The following is a 12,082-nucleotide window of genomic DNA, read 5'->3' as shown; positions in this document are numbered from 1 at the left end:
AGTGGGCAGGTGACATGTTACAGGTGACCAGGAGAGTGGAAAGAGGGAGTTGGAGGTAGGTGTGATCAAGATACGCTGTTTAAAGAAATGTCATTATAAAATAATACTGAAAAAGTAACTACTATCAAATAGCCTCATAATGTCAAAAATTGGTCCTATAACACCATTGTACCATTCTACCCCATCAAGCCTGGTGTCTGACTTCCTCACAGACTTTCCTCTCTTCTATGACACACTTGATTGTCTCCTAATCAACATACAATTCCTTGAAGCTTGGCATCAAACCTCTTCCGTCCTTCACGGTTGTCATGGTGATCACCGTAAACATGTAGGATTCTGTGGTACTAACTTGCCATAGGCTCCCAGGCATTTAAGCGAACATTCCTGTTTATGTATTATATATAACTTCACGACAAACAACCGCAGACGTGCTTTTTCCACTTCCTCCCCTTAGTTTCTTTTGGATTTGATCCCAGAAATGGAATGAACTGAAGTGATAGATTTTTTTTTGGTAAATTTTAATTTTTTTGGGGGGGGGGCTCTTGGTAAATAAAGGAATGCTATCCAGAGAGGATACTAAAGTGGTTCACTGTCCGTTTCCAGCAAGGCTAGAGATATGGGAGGGGAGTACCCCTTTCCAGAGGCACGGTATTTGAAGGTTTGCTTGGCCTGAAAGTTAGAATCATCTCTGAGAGAAGGTGAAAGTCTGAGGAGCAACCATCTTTTGCTATTTTATTGACAACTGGTATGTGTCAGTCTTCATGTCTGCAACCCTAATTGTATGTGTGACATATGCATTCATATCTTTCTTTCCATTAATTTATTTATCCATTTTACATCCTGATGGCTGCCCCCTCTCCCTCCCCCCTCACACAGTCCCTTCCCCTGCTAACTGGGCATTCATCTTTTTTTTTCTTTGGTTCTTTTTTTTTTTTTTTTTTCAGAGCTGGGGACCGAACCCAGGGCCTTGCGCTTCTTTTTTTATACGTAGAGAAAGCTCGACCACCCAACCAGCAGGTAGAGTGATAGTTAACCTCAACTGTCAACTTGATAGAACCTAAAAGCACCTGGGAAGAAAGTCTCAATCTGGGACTGTCTAGATGAGGCTTGCCCATGAGCACGTCTGGGAAACTGTCTCATTTAAATTAATTGATGTGGGGAGACAGGTCCCACTGTGAGCGGCACTATTCCCTAGGCATGAAGTCCCGAGTGAGAGTGGAGAAATCTAGCTGAGCCCAGCAAAGGAGTGAGCATGCCTGCACTGATTTCTCCCTGCTTTTTGCTGCGGATGTCATGTGGCCAGCTGTTTGAGGTTCTTACCATGATTCTTCCACAATATTGGACTGGAACTGTGAACTAAAATAAACTGTTTTCCCTAAGCTGCTTTTTTTTGTTGTTGTTGAACTATTTTATCACAGCATCAGAAGTGAAATCAGAATAGGTGGAAACTCTGACCCACCGGCGGGTGGCCTTTTCACTATACAACATTGTCTTGAAAGTCACTGTGACTGAAAGCTGACATCATATTCTGGTGACTATGCTGGTCTCCTGCTTCCTCCAATCGGTATTATCTGGGGAGACCAGGTCTCAAACATATAGCACCTACTTACTCAGAAGCTCACCCATGCTGGCCCACAGACATCTCTGAACTTGAACCTGGGGTGCGGCTTGTTCAACCCACTGAGTTAACCTCACTGTCCAGATCAGCCACCCCCATTCCAGTTCACCGTTTCTTTCCCTCTCCACTGCCCACCCCCAGGTTGACATCTGCATCCCAGAGAGAGTTGAGAATACCACGTTCTGCACGCCCTTTCAGGAGAGGTGGAGAATCTACTTACTCAAGTCCCCACTTTCCGATGTGGGACAAGGGTGTGGCCAGTTTCTGCATCCCCAACCTTGTGGCTAGACAAAGCTAGGGCCTAGCTTTTCTGCCACATCCGAAGGCACAGGAAGCCTGGACAGAGACCTCTGCCAAATCTCAAGTGTCCCCTTCCTTCCAGTCCACACCACAGGACCGGGATCCTGTTGCCCAACCTCCCTGCCTGTTGCCTGTTTTTCTTTGCTCGGGGCGATTCTCAAAATAGGTGTGCAGGAACTGGCTGTTTTACTCACTGAGGGAAGGCGTCTCTCAAGAGTGGCAGAGACATCCTGGGATGGAGTCGGGGAAAGGGAAGGAAGGCAGAGAGACTATTGTACCTTTGGGGTTTGCCATTTTGCTCCCGACATTGTCTGGTGCTGACGGCCCAGACATTAATGAACTGACGGATGAGGGGTGTGGAGTGTTGTGGAATGAGTCCTCTGCTCACAGGAGTGGCCTGAAGTCGCTATATATGGTGTTTTGTTTTGGTTTGGTTTCAAGACAATCTCTTTTGGTGTAATCCACGGGAGCAAAGAAGGGAGCACCTTAATGCTTGCGGCTCAGTGGTACGGAGTGAGTTCACAGCTAGGTCCAACCACCATACGGCCTGGCTCCACAATGTGTCACCCCCCACACACACACTCACCACACACACTCACCACACACACTCACCACACACACTCACCACACACCAAAAAGAAAAAAAATCCCTTATCTATTAAGTTGCTACCTTTTCTTTCGTTCCTCGAGTACCGGGCAGCCACCAATCTGTTTCCTGGCTCCCAGAATGTGACCGTTCTGGGTCTTTCACAGGACCACATACATGCCTGACTTGGCTTCTTTCCTTGGCTGGGTTTTCAAGGTTCTTGTCTGAGGTAGCACACATGGAGTGTCAGGGCATTGTTCTTAATGACTGTGTCGGTTGAATAAGAATGGCCCCATAGCCTCAAACACTTGACTGCTTAGTCACCAGGGAGTAGGACTCTTTGACCGGATTAGAAGGATTAGGAGTTGTGGTCCTGGTTGGAGGAAGTGTGTCACCAGAGGGTGGGCTTTGGAGTTTTGAAAGCCCACTATTTCTCCATCGCCGTGCCTGCCAACAGGCTGACACCGCCCTCTTCCCACCCTTACCTGCTCCGCTGTTCTATTCTCGGATATCTTTTTAGAATTACTTATGTTCACGTGTATGTACCCGTGTGTGTCGTGTGTGGGTGCACATGTATGTGACTATGTGTAGACACAACATGTGTGTACATGTACGTGGCTGTGCGTGTGTCTGTGTGTGCGTGCGTGCACTCAACAAGGCCAGAAGGTGGCACGGAATCCCCTGAAGCTAGAGTTACCGGTAGTTGTGAGCTACCACGTGAGTGCCGAACTCAAACACATACCTCAAACATCACGGCCAAAGCGGACCCTGACTTCATCTTCACATTTGTTCGTCTTCTCTGAGCCCCTTGCACAGGGCGCGTAACTGGGCTATTTGTGCTGCATATCGGTTCTGAGTCACCTTTCTGTTACCGTGTTAAAATACCAAGACCGAAAGCAACTTACGGAAGGAAGGGTTTACTTGGGCGTATGGTCCCAGAGTGTGCGAGTCCTTCACGGCAGGCAGACTCGGCGGCAGGCAGGCATCATTCCATTTCTTGTCCTTTTGAGCTACCTAATTTGCATGTCAGTGAACCCACAGCCGGATGAGCGAGGCTGGCCCAGGCAACGCTGGACACAGGGCATACAAGTTAGGATTTTCTACGCTGCATTTAGCAAATAGTGAGACTGAAGATCAGGAGCCCCGTGGAACCAATCCTGGATCCACTGGCCTTTCTGTTTTCCACCGTGGGTCAAAGCAGCGTGAGACCCTCCCCAGATGCGGTCAGGTGATCTTGGATTTCCAAGCCTCCAGGCCACGATCATCCTTAGCTCTGAGATTTTTGGACCCAGCACGGAGGTTGGTTCTATGTCTCTTTTCCAGTACTGGCCAAGAGCCTCTGGCTGGAGGCTCCCTGGTCTGATCCAGTCCTGCGCCAGAGGCAGTCCAGGTCCATTACTCTGGGGTCGCTCACAGATTCCCGTGCTCTTCTTAGGGTGAGGCCCTGCAACTGTTTCCTCCCACCCGGAAGGAGCATGCGTGTGCCGTGCGTCAGTAGGGAGCTTTGTGACTGAACAATTCCATGCGGATTATTGTTTTATATTGAATTATCCTGCAATAAATATAAATCATTTGAGAAAGCCATCCCTTCGCTCCATTTGTCACGTCAAAGCCAGTGTAGGGCTGGGGCGCGCCACCTACTGAAGCTTGCAGATACCTTCTTCCACCGCTGTGACTGGAACACATGGCCTCCAACGCTCATGTCTGGAGTCTTAACTCCCAGAGGATCAGTACTGAGGTGAGATGGGGCCTTTAAGAAAACATTAGGTTCCTAAGAGAGATTAATGCCTAGCTCTGGGGACCAGGACTACTTATCTCGGGAGTGGGTGAGGCTTTTGCGCTCTGGGGACTGAATTGGTTATCTCTAGAGAGGGTGTTAGAACAGAGGGCCGTTTGCTGCAGGCACTTTGTGCTCTCCGCACACACCGGCTTGGTTCCTTCCCCCCCACCCCCCCCACCCCCCGAGCGCTCCAGCGCACCCCCGGAAGCCCTCAGCACACGTAGGCGATGTGTCTTGCACTTTCCAGACCGTGGCTCCAGGAGCCAAAGTAAACCTCTGCCTCTGCTCACATTCTGTTGTTGATAACACAAGACCACAGGCCGACTAAACTGTAAAAGAGGTTTATTTTGGCTCTGAATCCTGGTCTGATGTCAACTGCCCACATGTGGTTATGGCCTTCTTGCTGGCAGAGTCCCAAGGCCCCACACAGCGCCACATGGGTTCTCTCTTCTACAGAGCCACCAGGTTCGACCACTACAAACCGCCTCGTTGGACTTAGATAACCCCAGGCCCCATTCTCATCCACCAGAGCTGGCTAGAGATTTGGTTTGCCCTCGAAAACGTCACAATGGAGATGAGATTTCAAGAAGGGTTTTCACAGAGGAGGGGTCCAATTCAAACCACAGCAACCTCTTTTCTTTATAAATTACTCAGACTCAAGTGTTTTGTTAGAGTAGCAGAAAACAATTCGAGACAGCTACTTCCTCTCCACTTCTCAGCTCTCTTGGACACCTCACCTTGTCAGAGCTCGTCCCAGTGATCACGCCTAACCTTGGGCGTTTTCTGTCTCCACTGTCTGTAACTGACCCACCTCCTTCCTGAGGATTCTTCCTCTACGATGTCTTGAAAGTTTGTGAGGACTGGCTCAGCCGTGTAGCAAACTGAGTTATCTTTTCTGTGCCTCAGTTTCTCCATCTGTGAAGTGACACTGAACCATTGTTCCCCCAGAACTGTCTTGATTTGGGTACTTGCTATGTGGTTAGACTGAAAGGAAAATTATACGAATTTAAGGTTTAAAAATATAAAACTAAAAGAGTAAGTCCCAAAAGCCACAGACTCAGGGCTAAGCCCTGCCACCAGGAATAACAGGCCATAAAGATAAAAAAAAGGAATGCAAGAGAACTACTTTGCTTATCACCCGGTGTGAGTAACTGTTCTTTGTTCTGCCCCTGTGGTGTTTATTTAAGCCCCTACTTGTGCTTTCTAGCCATTTCGTCCTACAGAGAGCACCCCAGGAAACCAGCGGCCCAAGCCTAACCAGAGGTGTTTCAAATACAGATGCTTCATCAATTCTGACAAACTTTTAAAAATAATGAGGACCTGAAGACCCTACCCTTCTCCTGATTTAGTAGCTCTGTTCCAGGAACCAGGGGGCCATAAAACCTTTTGGCGTCCCCTTATCTCCTAGAGCCATAAAACAATCCTGTAACTTGCAGTGCATTCCCCTTTGACATCCCCCCATCCCCTGGGGCTCACAGCCTCTGCCTTTAAATACTCTTTCTCCCAGCCTCTCGGGGTGACACCTCTGTCTCCTGCACGAGAAACGTGTTGGCCCGGAGATCTCTGTAATAGGTCTCCGTAATAAACCTCGCCTTTGCTTATTACATCCAAAACGGTCTCTCTGTGTCTGGGGTCCGCGATTTCCCAAGACTTGAGTAAGGGTCTCTCTGCATGGGATCTTTCAAGACAAGTTTGTGTGGATAGGATGGTGTCTCCCTAAGGTTCCCTGCAACTGAAAGAAAAATCTGTTTTATCTTGTTCATTAACATAAATAAAAGTCTTCAGCCACCATTCACTTCAGGACTCCATTTATTGATTGTAACTGTGTGATGTCAGTGGTCCCAGACATCCTTCCCTAGGTCTGTCCTCTGTCACCCACTTTGTTTGGTCCAGCTTCCAAGGGAAGCCACAGTTGGTAACTAGCTAATTAGGGATGTGAAATCCATACACCCTTGCCTCAAATCGGATCATGTCTAAAGATCTGTCCTAGTTCCAGAGCGGGATTATGAAAAGTCTCAGTGACTCTACATAGGGCTGAACTTAGCCCCAAACCCCCAGTTCTAGCTCCATTCCTTACTGAAGCATCACCTCCTGAGATATGTGCCTAGCACCCCTTTTGAATTCTCACTCCCCACCCCCGTCCCCCTGCCCCCCATCTTGATCCATTTCCGGGGAATCTTGAGGCCTGAACTGTAGCGTTGTGGTGGTCAGAACTCCCAGCAGGAGCGTAAGCAGCCTGAGGGTGGGGGGTTGCATGGTGCTGAACTTGGATTGTGTGTGATTTGCTGTGCTGGCTTTGGAGAATGGCACTGACTTTTCTCACGCAAGCTCTGGGGATGGATCTGGACTGACGTGAAGTCTGAGATGGCTACTAACTTGGTAAGCTGGCAAGGGGGCAGGTGGAAGGGGTCACCTCCACCTCCTGCACCAAAGGAAGGTGATGCCCAGAGTAGACAGAGGTCACAGCGAGTGGGCACCAGTGCCTAGGCATGGGACTGTGATTGTGTGTGGCTGTCTGCACTACCAGGAGACTCAGCTGAAGGGGACTGAACCTTCAGGGTGTTGTCATCTTGAGTGACAAACTTGCTTAGCTTCAGCCGTTCCATAAATGTGGGCGCAGCTTAGTGAGCACCTGCTTGGGATGCATGAGATCACGGTTCACTTTCCGGCACTGGCCAGAAACAAAACTCGGATATGTTCAATCAAATTCATGCTGATGACATAATATTTTGATCCCCCCACCCTGTATTTATTAAATAACAAATACGAACACCAGTGGAGAGAAGAAAACCTTTCACAGCCTCTTTCCCCTGGATTGTTTTGAATTTTATTCTGAATCAGAGCCTCCCATTTTCACCCCACCATCAATACAGCAGCTCAAGGATGGATCTGGCCACAGAAGGGCTGCCAGGTTCTCTGGGCTGCATAGGTCCGGATGGGGGCCAGAAAGGTGGGTTCAAAGAAGACAGATCTGGTGCAGACACAGCGCCTCCTTTGAGGAGCCGAGGTCCACCGAATGAGCGCCTTAGGACTTAGACAATGTGGTTCTGGTTCTAGAAGGTTCCAGGTACTGATTAGAAAATTCCTATTTGGGCTGGAGAGATGGCTCAGCGGTTAAGAGCATCCGACTGCTCTTCCAGAGATCCTGAGTTCAATTCCCAGCAACCACATGGTGGCTCATAACCATCTGTAATGGGATCTGATGCCCTCTCCTGGTGTGTCTGAAGACAGCTACAGTGTACTTATATATAAGAAATGAATAAATCATATAATAAATGAATAAATCTTAAAAAAAGAGAAAATTCCTATTCGAGAGACAGTCAAAGGAGCTCTTCCAATTGCTAATTGATCAGGAGGTCAAGGTCACAAACAACCTCAAAGATACTAATAATTCCAAAGCCTTTCATTACTGAAAAACAGATCCCTTCTCAGAAAATTCCCTGCGAGATCATTCCAGCATCCAGAACTTCCCAGATTATAGAGAGAAAATACTGCATAGAGCCTAACAATTATGGGACCCGACTCCATCCACCCACACAACTGGGAGCCGATCCACACAGACTCACTAGTATTCCTGAAGCAGATCACAGGCAGGTTATAAATAAAATCTGCCAGGGGCCCCGTGCCCGTGTCAAATTTTATGGGCGACCGTGCTTGGGGCAGTGCGAACCTTCCTGCTTTGTGTAAAGCATCCCTGAGAATACTCCAGTTTTGGGCATGACTGTTGTAGAGACGAGACCGTGGACCTGAATGCGTATCCTTACAGTACCATGCTGACTTGAAGAAGGGAAGTCCCCAACCATGTATGGGCTTGGGGTATCTTAAATTTCATAATCTAGAAGGGGGAAGCAGCAGCCATGCTGTGCACTGGACCTGAGGGATGTCCTGAGCCTCTATTTGATGCCTGCCCCACCCTCCTCTGCAAGAGGAAACTGAGGCTCATACACGACCAAAGGCACAGTGCCTGCGTGGAAACCCAGGGTCTGCATTCAAACACCAAGCTTTCTGTGTAACCTGGAAAGCTCCTGGAATATAGCACATAGCACCTGAGCATGACACATGTCACCTCAGCAGGATGCCCTGGACTAAGCCTCTTCCTTATGTGATGGTGTAACCAAGACCCTGAGCCTGCCTGAACCTCCAGTTTTAGTCTGCTGTCCCACCTTTCTCCTGGCACAGCAGGGCCCCCCGAAGCAAAACCATGAACAATGGCAAAGGGTCTGAAAGTACATCTGAAACAATCAGACTAATCTTTGATTGAGTGTTTCTAGGAAGTAGCTAGGGAGTGACTATGGAGTATGGGCCAAGGCATACTGCACCCATATTTGGGTGCAGCTTGGGTTTAGCTGCAGGTCAAGCTCTCAGGCTTTTTTTTTTTCTTTTAAGATAGAGTCTGCTCCCAAGATGGGGTAGGTTTGGCCTCTCAGAGTTATCTCCAGTACATGGGGTCAGAGACCGTGCTCATCTGTAACTGCAGAAGAGGCACACTAAGAAACCGATCACCCTTGAAACTAATCACCACATCTACCAAGAAGAGTGTGTCCTCTTTTCCAAATATTCTCCCTAGCTGTGCAACTGAGAGAAACTGAGAGGCCCTGGGCACCTGCGCCCACGGTGTCCATTCCTGAACACCACGGTTACCTGGTACTCAGATTCAAACATCTCACCAAGGTCTACAATAGCATCAGGCTCCTCCCACAGACAGGTGGAGCATGCCCTGACCCTGCAGGGGAGTGCTGTGATTGGACAGGTGTGGGATCCACTCCGTTTACAGACTCATTCAAGTTTGAAGGTGCAACATTGTATCAGTTTAGTTCAGGGAGCTGCAGCCCTCTCTGGCCTGTGTGGTCACTTCTTCCCTTTGTCAATGTATATGTGAGCTTTTCCAGGCTCCTCATTACTCATGCCCAGACCCATTGCTAGGCTGGGCAATCACCACCCAACTGCTTTGAGTGAGCCTAGTTCCAGGGCTTCAACTTCTCCTTGAGATCTCAGAAACAATAAAGCTCCCTTGGTGGCCATCAACCTTACGTGACACCTGTCACAGCTCCAAGCTGACTTGCTTTGGGAATGGACTGATAAAGTTTCTAAACATGGTGGGGGAGGAGGTGTCCATGTATCCAATTGTATCTGGGATCACAATACAGGAACCAGTTGCCTGAATGTTCAGCCTTTGTAGAGAGGGTATCTCCCCTTCCTCTCTTGTGAAACTGCTTTGGCCATCACATATGTCCTGGATGAATCCAGAAAAGAGAGCCTGGACTCCCATCAGCTCTTAGGGAATGGCCTGCATAGCCCATTTTTATGCTTTGTTTCCTGAGCCATTCAGAGTAATATATCTTGGAGACATTCTCAACCCTCCTACGCTGCCCAAAGGATGTGGACTTCTATTCTGTTTAGAAATTATGTCACATTTGGAATTGCCTCAGAAGTATCCATTGCTTGAGGACTTCCTGTTTCACCATGAGCTCATCCTCTCAGGGTATCAAATTGTAGGGGAAAGAGTAAATTACACATTCTAAGATGTTGGAAATGCCCAAAGAGTAACATGGAGGTTTTGTTGTGAAAGCAGTTTGAAATTGGAGTCCAGCAGCCTGTGCCATTTGCTGGCTGGGTGGCTATCTTAAGCATTCTATTGCTGTAAAGAGACGCCATGACCATGGCAACTCCTGTAAAGGAAAACAGAAACAGTTTCTGAGGTTCACTCCGTTATCTTAACGGTGCTGGAGAAAGGAGCTGAGAGTTCTACATCTGGATCCACAGGCGGTGGGAGCAACTGTGAGTCTATGTACACTGGGCGTGGCTTCAGCATATAAAGCCTCAGCCCTCAAAGCCCAGCCCCCCACAATGACGCACTTCCCCCAACAAGGCCACACCCACTATGACAAGGCACAATAGTACCATTCCTTATGGGGCAAGCATTCAAACACATGCGTCTATGGTGGTCAGTCCTATTCAAACCACCACAGTGGCCTTAGGGGAGTTACTCAACTTCTCTGGGCCTTGACATAAAATGGGATAAAGGGGGATGAAGAGTAGAAGGCAAAAATGATCACAGTCTCTACCTCAATTTAGGCTCTCTAAATGAGGGATTTGCCATGGCCCTCACTGTCCTGACCATCAAAATGGTACACCCATTTCCCCTCCCTCTCAGAATCTTAGACTAACTACCTCTCATCAATCGCTGGGTTAGCACATTTCCACAGAGAGAATTCATGCAGTGGACTGGTTATCTAGCAGGGTTTTGAGACCTCCTGGGTGGAATGGGGCAGTCACAGCTTGCAGTCTGAAGTCTGCTTTGAAAGGCAGATGCAACCCTGGAAGGAGACAGCAACAGTAAAGACCCATTGTGTACTCTTGGCACACCACTTACATCCCAAGGAGTCCTAAGTATATCCTAAGTATATGCCTCATGCTGACCCTTTGAAGGTTTGTTTTGTCCTGAGTTGTATGTGTGTATGTGTGTGTGTTCATGTGGATGTCAGAGGACAGTGTGTGCATGTGTGCATATGTGCATGTGAGTGTGTGTGTGTTGTGTGTGTGTGCATGTGCGTGTGTGCTCATGCTGTCACATACACGTGGATGTCAGAGGACAGCTCTCAGGAGTTCTCTCCTTCTACTGTGCAGATCCCAGAAATTAAACCCAGGTCATGCAGCTTGACAGCAGGTTTCTTTTTCTGCCGAGTCATCTCTCCGGATCTTAATGGTACCCTTTGGAGAGCTGAAATTCTGGATTTGAATGAAACCCAACCCATTTTTTCCTTTTATGTTTGGTGCTTTTATTTTGTCTTACATTTTGCCCATGTAGGCTCCTGGGATCTTATCTCCTGATCTCTTCTGAAGTTTTATGATCTTAGCTTTTAGTTCCATGATTCATTTAATACGACTGTATTTATGCCGCGGATGGCTAAGAGTTCTTTTTCTTGTCTTAGCTGGTGAGTTCCTTCACCGCCATGTTGAGGTTTGATCTTTTGCTACGTATTCTAAGGACCAATACTGGCCCCTCAAGGCCCGCTGCTCCCAGGAACGGAAGAATCTGCACGTACAATGTGACCTTGTTTCCTAATTTAAAGCTATTGGTTAAACAAAGATGCCAACAGCCAATCGCTGGGCAGAAGAGACATAGGTGGAGTTTGGTGTTCCTGGGCTTGGGGTTGGAGGAGAGACCACGGGGTTGGGGGTGGGGGGAGGAGAGTGGAGAGAGGAGAAGACGCTATGGGGTAAAATCATGGCAGTGAGGGCTGGCCAATTGGAGTTTGGAGCAGCCCAGACGGAACATAGTAGGAAATAACCTGGAGTTATCAATAGGAAAGTAGATTTCAATAGCATAGAAGGTAGATACCTGAAAGCTTTGGTGCTGATGAAGGCTTATTAGAAATTAAAGGTCGAGCACGTTTTTTTTTTTTTTTTAATCTGGGAATTGAATAATCAATCAAAGGCAGGGTAGAAGCCCTTGATTGAAATTTAAACATTTCTACAACACCACTGTTTGAAAAGACACCTTGTGGAAGAAACTGCAGGGGGAAGCTCTGTGGAAAATCGGGCCACTGTGTGGGATGATTCTACTTTGGTCCTTTGTCACCCTGCTCTTTAAACTGTAGGGTATGACCTGTCATGAGGTGCCCTGTAAGTGAATGTGGGAGCTTTAGAGATATTGGTAACACCGAGAAGTTTCTGAATACCCAAGGACCCCAAATGAATTCAAAACCAACCATGCAAGGAATCCAGGGCATTGCTGGCAGTGATCTCCACGTGTCACCGTGTGACCTCACTGCAGCCTCGGTTCTGAGCACACAAC

At 48.0% G+C, this 12,082-nt stretch overlaps 2 long non-coding RNA genes across 9 annotated transcripts in view; one reads left to right on the top strand and one right to left on the bottom strand.

Annotated features, from left to right (window-relative positions):
* The window catches only part of LOC134479470 (uncharacterized), a 29,441-nt gene extending 23,944 nt beyond the window's left edge, over positions 1–5,497 (bottom strand). For 3 of the 8 annotated variants that reach the window (XR_010052823.1, XR_010052826.1, XR_010052829.1), the window contains exon 1: positions 3,410–5,497. This is a non-coding gene — a long non-coding RNA (uncharacterized LOC134479470). Of the gene's footprint in view, positions 1–3,246 lie in introns of all 8 variants that reach the window. The other 5 variants (XR_010052824.1, XR_010052828.1, XR_010052825.1 and 2 more) reach the window with 5 other exon arrangements.
* On the top strand, positions 4,075–5,897 carry LOC134479471 (uncharacterized). Its single transcript, XR_010052831.1, has 2 exons — positions 4,075–4,242; positions 5,492–5,897. It is a non-coding gene; the product is annotated as an uncharacterized LOC134479471 (long non-coding RNA).
* The last annotated feature ends 6,185 nt before the right edge of the window (positions 5,898–12,082 follow it).

The sequence above is a fragment of the Rattus norvegicus genome, chromosome 6 (genome assembly GCF_036323735.1).
Source record: "Rattus norvegicus strain BN/NHsdMcwi chromosome 6, GRCr8, whole genome shotgun sequence".
NCBI classification, from domain to species: domain Eukaryota; kingdom Metazoa; phylum Chordata; class Mammalia; order Rodentia; family Muridae; genus Rattus; species Rattus norvegicus.
This window is presented reverse-complemented; position numbering and strand designations above follow the sequence as displayed.